At 52.6% G+C, this 13,180-nt stretch overlaps 1 protein-coding gene across 1 annotated transcript in view; it reads right to left on the bottom strand.

Moving 5' to 3' along the window:
- The window catches only part of CDON (cell adhesion associated, oncogene regulated), a 55,789-nt gene extending 43,963 nt beyond the window's left edge, over positions 1-11,826 (bottom strand). The window contains exon 1 of the mRNA XM_064634421.1: positions 11,632-11,826. The gene's annotated coding sequence lies outside the window, so the exon portion shown is untranslated. The remainder of the gene's footprint in view (positions 1-11,631) is intronic.
- Positions 11,827-13,180: the final 1,354 nt, after the last annotated feature.

The raw sequence follows: 13,180 nt of genomic DNA, 5'->3' as shown, positions 1-13,180 counted from the left end.
TCCCTGCTCTGAGGGGGGAGACCTGGGGTTCCCATCCAGCAAGACAGACATCAGGAGAAAAATAAATAAATCACCACAGAAGCCACACTTTCTTCCCCACAAACAGGCATAACAATTAGGTTAATTTTATTATTAACTTCAGCAAAAGAGCTGAGACAGTCCCCCTGCTGCCACGCTAATGAAGTGGGAATGGTTCCTGCCTCCTCTGGCCTCGGGGGAAGCAAGAGAACAGAGCATTAGCCTGATATACAGTTCTGCTGGGCTGCAATTATGCTTAAATGCCTAAATCAGGGCTTTCAGCCCCCAAGGGAGCTGAGGGTATCATTAGTTTAACAGTTCCATCACAGTAACTGTAGGCCAAATACATACAAAGTTCTCACCCTTTGCTCTTTGAGGCCCCCCAGACCTCCCCCTTCTCCTTATCTCCTACCCAGGCAGTGCTTCACCTCTTACTCCCGTTTTCTTCCCCACATTCAGCTCCACACCTGTGCAGACTGTGCTGCACATAAATACCTACAGACACCTGTGACAGCCCTGCTCCCCTTCAGCCGTGTCTCCAAGGGTCCTTCTGCCAACACCCCCTCACTGCTCCTTCCCCAGGGCTGGCCCGAGCCTCGGAGCGAGGCGCCTGCTTTGCTTTTCCAACCCTGATTTTTACCGAGAAGGAGATTTCGTAACCAGTTTTTCAGCCAATTTAAAGAGGGGCCGCTGCCGAGGAGGGCAGCAACACCTTCCTTCAGGACCTGGCTTGCATTCTCCAATCTGCACCGAGGATCCCGCGGCCAGTGAGTGAGTCAGAGCTGCTGGCAGATCCAGCTGAAAACTCAGCCAGAGAAAAAAATGAGATTCGGTTTTCACCTGGATGAGGGAGCAGTTTCAGCTCCCCTTGCAGTCCTGGAGCACCGGCCCAAAGGAGGGGCTGGGAAAGGACATCCAAGAATGGGAACTTTGCACTTGAACAGCGTGAGGCCTCAGATCGACTCATGAAGCACCACCCCAGTATGTTTAATAAACCCTGGACTGCAAGAATGTGCGTAAAAATGAAGAAAAATATACAAACCCCAACTCCAAGTGAGCCATGCCCATTTTCTCAAGGGAGCTGGGGAACTCGCTGGCCTAATTACCCGAGCTACAGGTGCACACATCACAGCAAGCTGCACTATTGCCCCAGGGGGGGTCTTTTCCCCTCCAAAAAGCCTGCATTTTGCATGTCAAGGACAATCACCCATGATTATATCTTCATGGGTCCTATAATCAGAATTAAGCATGAATTCAAAAAAAAAAAAAGTAGAAAAGACCAGAACCACAGCCTTGTTCTGGTCATCAAAAAAAAAAACCTGTCAGACTCAGACAAAGGCCCTTGTGTCCACACAGGCTGCCTAAAGGTCCACTTCCAGCAGCACTCTCATGCCTGGGAAGTTTTGCTGCGGGAGAAGGTTGATGAAAAGAATTGGAACCACGGCTGAGCTCTGCTAGAGGACAGCGGGCTCATTCCTGAGGCGATTCCAGATGAATGCTGACACCTCGTCCTTTGGTAGCCTCCAGCAAGCAACAGCTCTAAAAAACGCAGACAAATGGGTTCTTTTAGCTGCCTTAGCCCGAGTCCAACTCGGGCTGTTGTAACTTGCAGGGATCCATGCTATCCGTGAGCCCTTAAAGGGAAGCACAACCATTAAATCCACACCTGCAGCCAGAATTTATAGCAACCTCATCTACTGCTGTCTTACATCATAGGCAATTAGGAGCCTGTGAACTCATGGCTGCAGGATATGGGAGGCGCGCTGGAACCGGAGAGCCAAGCCTGTGTTACAGTCGTTAGTCACCTCCAGAACTCACTGGGCCTGCAGACGGCTGGAATCGGGCACAGAACGGAGCAACAGACCCATTTTGACTCTGTTTGCTAAACAAAAGTGCTGCCCTCCACTCCAGATCACTGCTTCCCCTCCTGTTACATCCACATGCTATCCCAGGCAATGCCAACACTCCCTGCTGCTGGACCCAGGCTCCCGGCAGAACAATGCTTATTAAAATCAAACTGGTTAACCAGGGACAGCTGAGGGAGAGAGCAGGAAAGACCCCGGTCTTTCCTCCCCCAACTGGAACAAGCCTGTGCACAATCCATCCTCCAGCCTTACAGTAATTCAATTTTACTGCTCTTCTCCCCTCCCTTCCCCCACACTCGAAAGACCAAACCTGGTTTCAAAACTGAAGTCCAAACTCTCCGGCAAACACACACTTCTGCGCTTCTTCACCTCGAGGGAAGGAATCCTGACACGACTGACAATATTCCTTAGCAAAACAAGCCCCTTCGCCTCGGGCCCAGATAAAAGCAGCAGCTAGGCAGAAAAATAAATGAGAAAATTGCCTTGGTCAGGCCAGGTTTGCTACAACAAATCGACCGGGCTCCCGGGCGAGGAGAGGGGCAGTGGAACACGGGGGGGAAGGAGAGGGAGGTTTTGGGTTGGATTTGCTCAGCGGTGTTGCGCAACTGAGCACCGGCCGGAGCTTCCCGCCTCCTTCCTCGTGCCAGCGGAGCCGAAGGAGAGCTTCGATCCAGAGGAGGGAGGCAGCAGTGACCACGGAGCTGTGGCCCAAGGGTTCCTCTTCTCCAGCCCTGCTGCCTCACGCACTGCAGCCGAGCTCTGAGCCGCTGCTGCAGTGCCAGCTCAACCCTGCCAGCAGCAGAGACCCCTGCCCGGGGCAGCACCGGCACACGGCGGCAGGCCGTGAGTCAGAGCCCAAACCTCCTCCCGAGGATCGGGGCCACGGCAGCTGTTCCCAGCAGAACCAGTTCGAACACGAGCAACTGATAGGAAAGGAGTTAAGTTTCATCACGGGAACCAGGGAGAAGTTTCCGCCAGGTTCACCTGACTGTGCCCTGTTCTCACTCGCACAGACTCATCCTGCTCTGCCGAACAGGATTTCTGTTTGGATGTCCAACGGCAGACCGGCAATTCCGTGAGAAACCTTCCCAAAGGAAGATGGGAAACTGCTGCCGTGGCTTTGCCACGCAGGAAGAAGGTTCCAGACTCCTCATAGCACATCAACTCCCCCACAAGACTTTAATGCCGAGCTCAGCAACATGGAGGCCCTGCAAAGATAACCGGCTGCCGGGATTGATTCCATCCCACGTTAGCATCCATCAGATAGCAAGAAAAACAAGATTAAGCAGCACCACGGCATTACTCTTCATTTAAACTTGGCAAAGAAAGCAAATGTTTCTTTTTTGTTGGCTTCTCTCTGTGTGTTTTGTAAAGCAGTCCCAGGCTCAGCCAGGGAAAGGTGCCTGGACTGTTTAATGTTGAGGGATTAGAAGGGACAACACTTGTACACTCGCCAGAGCCCAGAGAGGCAGCGAGTGCTTGGGCTGAGCAGGCAAGCATCTGCCTCCTGCAATATATACATTGCCCCAGTGAAAATAAACAGCTTCACACCTTTGGCTCAGAGAAGGACTTCAGCTTCTCCTGTGTCCTCAACCTGCAGCCTCTCCGCTCAAGGAATGGTCAGAAGGGTGAAGGTTACTCCCAGTTCCCTTATTCCAAGCAGTTTAAGGCTGGAAGCTTTCTGTCTCCTGTTGCACTGGGTTGAGTCTGTGCTACTGTGCATTGATTCTGGTGTGGCTTCCTTGTGTTTTGCTGTGCCCAGAGCTGTTTCAGACAAACTCTGAACACACACACACTTTCCATGTGTGCCAGTTACTTACAAGCCACGAGAAATGCACTAATTAGGAAAAATGCTAACTTGGAAATGGACCATTTTTAAAGTGCTCAGCCCCAAAGCCAATAATTTAGAAAAGCATGCCCCAATTTACCAGTGCACTGGAAATGAGAGGGCTGAAGAGACTCCAGCCACACCTCTGCAGTACCCACCATCTGCAGTCTGTTCCTAACTCCTCTCTGGCCCATCCCAACACACAGCAATTTGGAAGTGCAATCTGCACCCCAAAAACATGCCTCAGTCTGAATAGCTGCATTTAAAATTATATCATTAAGCTTGAAATTTCAACATATTTAGAGAGTTTTGATAATAACATTTTTGATTACATCCGTTGCCAGCTTCCTTCTACACCCTGACAAAGATTTAAAGTATACATTCCTATTTCATTCTGCAACAGAGATTAGTGGCAGGAACAGAAAACATCTTCTGTTCCAAAAAACCCTCGGGGTTTTCCTCCTTCCCTTGCATTTTATTAGAGGAGTCTCAAATCTCCATCAAGCTGTGATACGCTGTCACTGCAAAGTATTTAAGGCAACAAGTAACTGAGTGTTACACTGGAACACACCTTCGGAAAAGGCTCCTGAGAAACAAAGAGATTTCCCGGAGGGATCGCAAACGTGAACAGTTCCTCGGCAGTAACAGCCCTCAGCAAGCTTTATGAAAATCTGAGCCTACGCTCCAGCACATGCACACAGAGCCCTAATTCGGGAACTTTTGTGAACTCTTATCGTGGGGAAGGGGGGAACAAAGGAAAACCACATGCTATTGTTTAGTTTGACTCCGCAATACATTTAATCTACATGGAGTTGGAACATTACGCAGCAAAACTCCTCAGCTCCCAGAAATTACATACAGCCAACAGCAGCAAAGCCCATTCTCCAAAGGGAAAATGCCATTTTAAAGATGTTGCCTTTGCCCCACGCAGCACAGAAATTCTCCAAAATGCAGATGAAAGCTTCCACTAGTGCTTCCAATCCCATAGGCCAAGTGCATGGGATCAAGGCAAGGCTACCAGCACTCATGACACAAGGAAAGCCAAAGCTGGGGACTTTCACCAACCTGACTTTGAGCTATTGGAGCTTTTCCCAGTAGGGCTGTGATAGCCTTGGGGGGCCCCAAGAAGAGGGAGGACCTCCCCAGGCATCTCACAGCCTGTTTGAGCCTCTCAACAGGATCAGCCCTTGATGCGTTCCAAGATGTTAAAGCAAGAAGACACAGCCTATGAGCTGCCAAAGAGTTATTCCAGTACATCCATGGGGACAGTAACCGATTTCACTGCGTGAATTCCACTGCTCGTAGCTGTGCAACTCCCTTCCCGGCCTTGCACCCTACTGGATGTGTGCTAACAAGGACTGTCACTGGGAGGCCTTTGGTGCACAGCTCCAGGACACTCCCGAGCAGCTCCAGGGGCTGTGGCTCTGCCAGTGAGGTACCAGCCTGGCAGATCCACCCTGGCACAACTGAAGAACCACCTTCCTAAACATCATATCCCTGTTTGAAGCCATCCACTGCCATCCCCTTGTGCCCAGTGAGTTCACTCCCCCAAGCCCAATGTTCCAGTTCCCATACACACAACTTTTCCCAGACAAAGAGCCTCATGTTGGGGCAGAGCCATTGCTGCCGAGGGACCGGAGCCCTGCGAGCTCACCCTGGGCAGGTGCCAGCATCAACACCTCTACCTACAGTGAGGAGAACGTGCAGACAGGTGACAACACAGCCCCAGCAGCCCACGGGCACCTCCTCTCCATCCTGGGCTCGTTGGGGCTGTGGTTTATCTGCTCCTGCACCTGGGAGCAGAGGCCTTTGGCACAGCCCCATCCTCACCCTCCGTCGGGCCGGGGGCTGGCGCAGGCACAGGTTGCTGAGAGGTTTCAACAGGCTGAATGAAACAGTGAAGAAAGACACTTTTCAGAGGGGGAGGGGAAGGGAGGCACACACGTACTGAACAAATCATCTGTTTGGAGCGCTGGCTCCTACTTGTTCTCGGTTATATTATTCACTCAGGAGTGGATTAATCCATCACTGCAAAGGAATCTCCTGATCTCAGAGATAAAGGCAACAAGTCATGCACTGACTGTCTGTGGATCCTCCTGGAAATGGCCAGCCTTTCTCATGGCCTTATTTGGGCCGATCTATCAGCTCTCAACTAACAACAAGCAAAAAAAAAAAAAGAAAAAAAAAAAGGAAAAATATTTTAAACCGAAAACATACCACCTGATCACAGGATGGATTGACCTGGCAGCAAGCAGGGGATTTCAACTTGGAACAAACACCTTCAGCTTGTTTCAGAAGGGGCCACATTGTCCCCTTCTGCTGTTCCCCAGCAGAATAACAGTTACCTGGGGGTTACCTTCCAAAGTGGCATGGAAAAAAAGATTATTTTCTTGTGAGATTCTTTAGAGCGAAGCCTTTTACCCAGATAAGTGCTTGGTTTTACTCACTGAGGACTGGGAAAGGAAACCCCTGGTGCCAGGCCCCTCCAGGAACAGGAGCATCTCCAGCTAGAGCAGGATGTCTCCAACACAAGGTGCCTACACAAAATAAAATTCCAGGAGGTTGGACGTCTCCAGCACCTGCTTGTCCTTCAGTGCTCCAGCAGATGCTGCAGTGTGATTATAGAGGCATTTGGGACCCATCTGTTCTTCATTTAAGATTAAGGTGGGCCAAGAAGGTCCCCACAGCTCCCTTCCATGAGCACCCGGGGCTCACCAGCACATGGAAGGTGAGCTGGAAGGAAACAACACTTCACAGGCAGCACAAACCTCAGCCACCTTTGCAGAGACAAAACACCGCCAGAAATGTAAACTAGTGGTGCCTGGCCTCTTTGCCAAGACTGTTCCAACAAGGGGCTGCTCACAGCTTGAGCCCTTTCGCCCTTGTCTTGGCACTTCACAGGTTCCCTGCAAGGAAAACCACGGGCTGCGAGGCAGAGCCTCCGCACGCTGCGAGGTAGGAAATATTAAACTCCTCTTTGAATTAAACAAATAAGGCTCAACCACTTGGTTCGTTATCAGATCCAATGGTTGGAGTCTGCGGGGAAAGCTAAACAGCAGAACCCGGGGTATAAATCAAAGGCACGATCAGACAGACAGGTGAGGCCGAGGGTGCGGTTTCACCTTTCAGCCTCCCGGCCGCTGCCAGAGGGATGGTCTCCCTTCCCCGCCCCAGCTCCCTCCCGCTGCCAGGCGGAGGGAACGTCCCAGCCGAGCTGGCCTCGCTCGCTCCGGGCTTTGGGGGCCGATTTTATCCTTTTCCTTGCCGTTTCCACGAGCTGAACCGGTTCAGTTGGGCATTTCCAGAGGCAGGAGATGGAGGGCACCCGGCCCTCGGCTCGGCAGCAGAGCGAGCAGGTTTAGAAGACAGCAAAGCCAATTGAAAAGCCACTGCTGCCAAAAGGGGCCATCTCCCCCTCACCCCCAGCCCCCCGGGGCCTCCCCAGTCATCCGAGTGGAAGATTTAACAACTCTAACTGCGGGGCAAGATCCAGGAAAGTTTGGGGCTTGGGTATTTTTTCTTTTTTCCTTTTTTTTTTTTTTTTGAAGGGTTAGCTGGAGTCACTCCCCTGCGGCTGCTCCACTGCTGGATTCCCACAGCAGGGGAAGAGGCAGGAATGTACCTGCCACCTCCTGCAGCAGCGAGTCCTCAGATGGAGCTGTAACGTGAAACTGCGCCCAAGGAACTGGGGAGGGGGGAAAAAGGGGAAAAAAAAAAAAAAAAAAAGAAAAAAGCAGAATCCCACCTGGCTAGAAGAGCTTCAAGACATCTCGTAGGTATGGGAAATGGGAAAACAACCCACCTTACATGATTGTTTTCCCTCCTGTTGAAAGACAGCAGATATTTCACGCACAGAAAGAGCAAGCAGGGGCTTAATGGGAAAGGCAGGTGGTCTCGATGCACAAGGCTCAATCCCTCACAGGGCTGAACAAGCATTTCCCCTAAAGTGATCACTGTCACTGGAGAATCATCATCCCCACCGGAAAGGGAAAAGTGAGCTGGGGAAAGTGAGTGGAAAACTCTGACACACTCAGCCCTGGAAGTTTTACTGAGCCATCTACCAAGGAAATTACTGGAAGAACACTCAACTGAAAAAAAGTTTATATATATATATACATACACACACACACAGAGAAACTATCTTGTCTAGAAATTCTTGAGCCAGGGTAGCTGGAGACCTCTTGCCAGCCAAAGTAATACAGAAAAGAGGTTTTTGCTTATTTTACCAAGGACAAACACTATCCCAGAGCAAGTGGTGTAGGAGAAAGGGACACACAATAGCAGGGTTTGCTCAGGGAGGCCTCCAGGAGAGCAGAAAGTGAGCAGAAAAAGAAAAATGCCTGAAGAACAGACTGAGTACCAGCTCACCTGTTAACAAAATAGCTCAGAATAGCAAAAATAGCGGACAGACAACCCAGTTTGTTGCCCATGTACCAGTTTAAGAGTCAGAATTGCAGGGCAAGCTGCAAATTCCCATTTAAAGAGGAAATTTGACCAATTCCACTTGATACAAGGTTTTTTGCTCACCCCAGCTGCAGACAGGAACTGGCTCTGAAGGTCCCCAGCCCATTGAAACACCAAAAACCAGAGAACTGACAGCAAACCACTGCAGTGAGGAAGGGGCAGGACTCGGCTCAAGGGAGCCCCTCACTAGTTAAGAGATCATAAGCAAAGTAGGAGACAAAACCTGACTCTACACACACACAGGTCAAGTTTACAGTATATCAAGTAACTTATATTTATAAACAAATAAAATGTTGCCAAACGAAACTCGTTCAGTCAATTTCCGAGATGCCGATTGGAAGCGACTCCACAGGAAACATCACCTGAGGTAACCCGATCCCAGCAGCTTTGGGAGTGAAGACTCGCTCAAATCTCAGGGCTTCTGGTACTAAATCAAAGGTTTCAAAGCCTCGTGGAACCAGGTTCAGCAGCAGGTTCACCACCATTTCCAAGTTGTTTTGCTTAAGACTGTGTGCCAAGACCAGAGCACAGCAATGAAACCCCTCAAGAGTCACAACTGTGGGCACGGGAATGAGCAAGATGCACAGCAGGAGGTTTTCCAGCACAGGCTAAGAGGCCTGGCAAAATGAGAAGAGGTAAAGGAACTCTTGGAGAAGGTGTGAAAAGCAGCTTTAGTGGGAGATACAGGAAACCCATGTGAAGTTCAATGCCTTTTCTCATACAGAACCAGAAACAGCTCACACAACCTGCATAAACCTTTTCCACAAAGCCTGTTGTGCAGCAAAGAGAGACACGTGCACGTACAAACACTCAGAGACCAGCTCAGAACCCACAGCCCCTCACACCCAGCCCTGCAAACAACCCAAAATCACAGTAGCTGGTCCTTCACACACCCAGTCACACCAACAACCCCAACAGCCACGTGGGAGAAGGCGCTGCTGACCGCACCATCGCACCAGAAAGCGGCTTCATTCCCAAAATTATTTAATCATCACACGCCTCGCAGTTAGCTTTTCAGCACCGAAGCCTTGCTGGTCTTACACTTCAGAGCAGTGTGCCTTACCTCCAGCAGCCACCAATTAATGTCACAGTGGTGGCACGCCCGAGGCCTCGTCAGGCAGAGCAGGTCTGCTGGGGGACAGCAGAGGGGGATTTATGAGATGCCGGACCCCAGAGCGGCTGTGCACTCACACGGGCCAATCCACTGCCTTGCTCCCCCGTTCCCACATCTGCAGAAGCAGTCTTTAAACAAGCCAGGGTATTTTTAAGCTCTGACAGTTAAAATCCTCAAGTGACATCACCTGAAGTCAGAGCACAGCTGCCTTATTCCTCTGACACACCAGCGAGCCAAAGTAAGCAGGAGCCTCGGTTTATGGGCTTACAGCACACCTTGAGATAATGAAAGTGCTGGAGGGACTCACCCCAGCACAGTCAGGCCTCTCCTTGCACGTTTTTTCATCCCCCTCCTCAGTTTTGGGGTAAAACCCACAAAGTTTAGCACCAGTGCAGCCCAGCAAGCCAGCAGAGGGAGCACACAAAGGGGCCCCGGACCAAACCCCACCACCAGCATCCCAAGGGGCTGGTGGGCAAAGAATGCAGAGCTGGTGTCCCACCACAGAAAAAGGATGAAAGATCACCAAGACTGCATGAAGGATGGCAAAAACCAACCCTGCAAGCTGCTTCCCGTGGTGTATCTGAGCTTGCCCTCCCACACTTCACCTTGCACACACAGGCATGGCTGTTTAGGGGCACTTGGGGCACCTTAAGGGTGTAAATCACATTAATCCAAGCGACAAAGCCACCACACTCATCCTCGGGTGAGTTACTAATCCACACCAGAGCCCATCTCACTTCCTACCCCTTGAGGAGAAAAAAAAAAGTCCCTTTTAACACAATAGGTAACCCAGTGGATCCCACCTTGGTACTTTTATCTGTAAGTCCACTTTAAATAGCTTTGGGCAAGTCATGGGTTTCTCCATAAACCTGCGGGTTTTCTGGGATGCAGAACTAAGCCAGGCAGAAGCTTCCCTCTTCTTTTGGGGGTGGTGGTGGTAACTACAGGACAAAAATGTTTATTTCTTTCTAATCACTTCGTTACCAAGCCCCCCCCACGAGACAGGCTTGCAACTGCTTCGAAAGAGCAGGGTTTGGTGTCGACGCGTTCGACTCACACGCGGCGCTCGCCGCCCGTTTCAATTTGGGGGAACAAAAGCACGCCGGGTGTAATTAAGGGCAAATAATATCGAGTTTAACAGGAAAGCATCAAGAAACCGTGCCGGGAAACGCTCGCCGCGAGTTTTTGTAACACAGAAGGAGCGGGCTGCCGCCCTCAGCAACCACCACCACAAGAGCACTTTTTTCCCCTGCACATCCCATAAATCGCAACTGTCAAAACTCCCAGATGAGCAGAAAAGCCTCCGGGTTCCAGGCAGCAGCACCCTGGGATTACCTGCTTTGTTCGAGGCAAATGCTGGGCCCCGGAGGATAAAACCCCGGACAACCGAAGTTTCCGCGCTCCTGGGTAACCCTGGCTGGTGTTTGGGTTGGTAAACTGTATTTCTGGTGCATGTGTGAAAGACAGAACTCGCTGAGTAAACAGCCCCTCAAGAGCTGACAGCTTTACAGCCCCAGGCTCGGCACAGCTACTCCTGACCAGAGGCAGCAAAACAGCTGGGGAAAGCAGTAAAATAATAATTAAAAAGAAAAAGCTACATTGAGCCATCACTTCACCCCCTTCACCAATCCTTTACACAGTTGCGAGGTGGGGGCAAAATAAACATTGCCTGTTTTCTGCCCAGCAGCAAAAAACACGTCTCTCTTGGTTTAAAAAACATCAGTATTGAAAGTATGGGATAGACGGCTGGAAAGTTCTTCCACTAGAAGTCAGGAACTGTATAATTTATATATATTTTTTTTTTTTGGCAAAGAGACAGACGAAGCACGGGAAAATCATTTAAAATCATTTAAAATTCAAGATTCGTGTGGCTCTAAGGACGGAGGCAGCTTAACGCAATAACAGCAATAATTAGAGATAAGATGCCAGAATGCTTTACAGCCGCAGTCCTCGGGCATCGCACACCACCTCCCGCCTCGGGGACCGACTTTCCACCGCCCTAATTGCGGAGGAGAGTGACCTTTACAGGTTAAAAGCACCGAGGCCAACACTCTTAAGGCGGTCAAGAAGGCTGGATGTGCCCCTCTGCGGCACCTCCTTCAAGCGGAGAAACGAGACCGTAAATCAGAGCGCGGCGGCGGCTCGGGGGGCTCGCCCCGCTCGGCACCGGGGAGCGCAGCCGGGCGGTGCGCGGGGGGCGACAGGAGCCGACACCTGCGGGCGCGCCGGAGGAGCCGCGGGAGCCCCGCACGGATTCCCGGGAGCCCCGCACGGATTCCCGGGAGCCTTCCCCCCCCCCCATCACTCGCGCGCCGGCGGCGGGAAGCGCGCGCGCTCGTTACCTCTGCGCCGCGCCCCCTCCCTGGTCCCGGTCCTGCTGGTGCCGGTGCCGGTCCCGCTCGCCGGCGGCGGCGGCTCGCCAGGACATTCCAGGCTGGGGCGGGCGTCCCGGCGGGCGGGAGCCTCCATCCAGCGCCGCCCGGCCGCCCGGCGCCGCTTATCTCCCCCCCCGCCCCGCCGCCCTCCCCGCCCCGCTCCCACCGGCGCCCCGTGTCGGGGGCGGAGCCGCCGCCGCGCCCCGCCCCGCGGAGCGAACCACCGCCGGGCGGAGGGGGGGGAGCGAGCGCGGGTGCTCCGGCGGGCGGGCCCACCGCGCTGCGGAGGGGGGGGGAGCGGGCGGCGGGAGCGGCGGTGCGGGCCCTTTAAGGGGAGCGGGGCGGGGGGGGGTTGCACGTGCGCGCGGGGCGCCGAGGGGTCCCTGCGCCGGCACCGGGGACACGCGGGATCGGGAACACGCGGGACGGAGCACCCGAGCAAACTGGGACCGGGGACACGCAGGATCGGGAACACGCGGGACAGGGCACGTGAACAAACAGGGAACAGGCGGGACAGGGCACACGAACAAACGGGACCGGGCACAGCAGGATCGGGCACCCGAACAAACCAGGACTGGGACCACGCAGGACAGGGAATGCGTGCTCCAGACACCCCCGGGAGCAGGAGCCCACGCCGCCCCGCACCCCACAGCTGTGTCCCCTGCAGGCACTGCATCTGCGGGACCTGCACCTCTGCAGCCCTGCGACCGTGGGCCCACCCAGCCCTGGGATAAAGGGAGGTCGCTGACACGGCTCCTGGTCAGCTGAGCGGGATTCAGGTGGAAAACAGGAGCTGTTTTTTCCACGGTGGTGGAGATCATCCCATCAAAAGCGGGTGTCTCCATCGTGGAATCCCGGAATGGTTTGGGTTGGAAGGGACTGGAAAGACTGTCCAGGTCCAACCCCTCTGCCGTGTGCAGGGACACCTCCCACTAGACCGTGTTGCTCCAAGCCCCAATTCCCTAAGTTTTAAGCAAGACATTTCCACAGACACAGAGAACACGGAGGTTGGGACAGGAAATGTGGAGAGAAGGAACCTCAGGGTGCTCCACAGGTGTCCAGCAAAGCCCAAGAGCCCAAGGTGAAGCAAATGGCTTCTGGAGGAAAATTTCCCTTGGATCACTGAGCCCCTGGCAGCTCTGCACCCACAGAGCTGTGCAAGCACACACCCGTGCATGTGGGCCTTCCAAAAGGCTCAAAATACACCCAAAATATGACCAACATGCCTTTTTTTTGGGGGGGGGAGAGGGGAGAATTTGCTATATTTTGGTCGCATCCACACACGGTGACTGGAAAGGGATTTATCCTGAGGAGGGTTTTGCCTGGAAAGGCTTCAGCGACACACGGAGCAGGCTGCAAAGAAATACAGTTCCTGTGTTTAAAAATAAAGGAGAAATAGGTTTAGGAAAAAAAGAGAAACAGACTTGGAACAAAATCTCTTGGTTTTCGGACAAACCTGCAAGACCAATACACTGCACTACCCTGTGTTTACCAGCCCTAATTTTATCCCTCAGGA

Source organism: Pseudopipra pipra, chromosome 23 (assembly GCF_036250125.1).
Source record: "Pseudopipra pipra isolate bDixPip1 chromosome 23, bDixPip1.hap1, whole genome shotgun sequence".
Classification (NCBI taxonomy): domain Eukaryota; kingdom Metazoa; phylum Chordata; class Aves; order Passeriformes; family Pipridae; genus Pseudopipra; species Pseudopipra pipra.
This window is presented reverse-complemented; position numbering and strand designations above follow the sequence as displayed.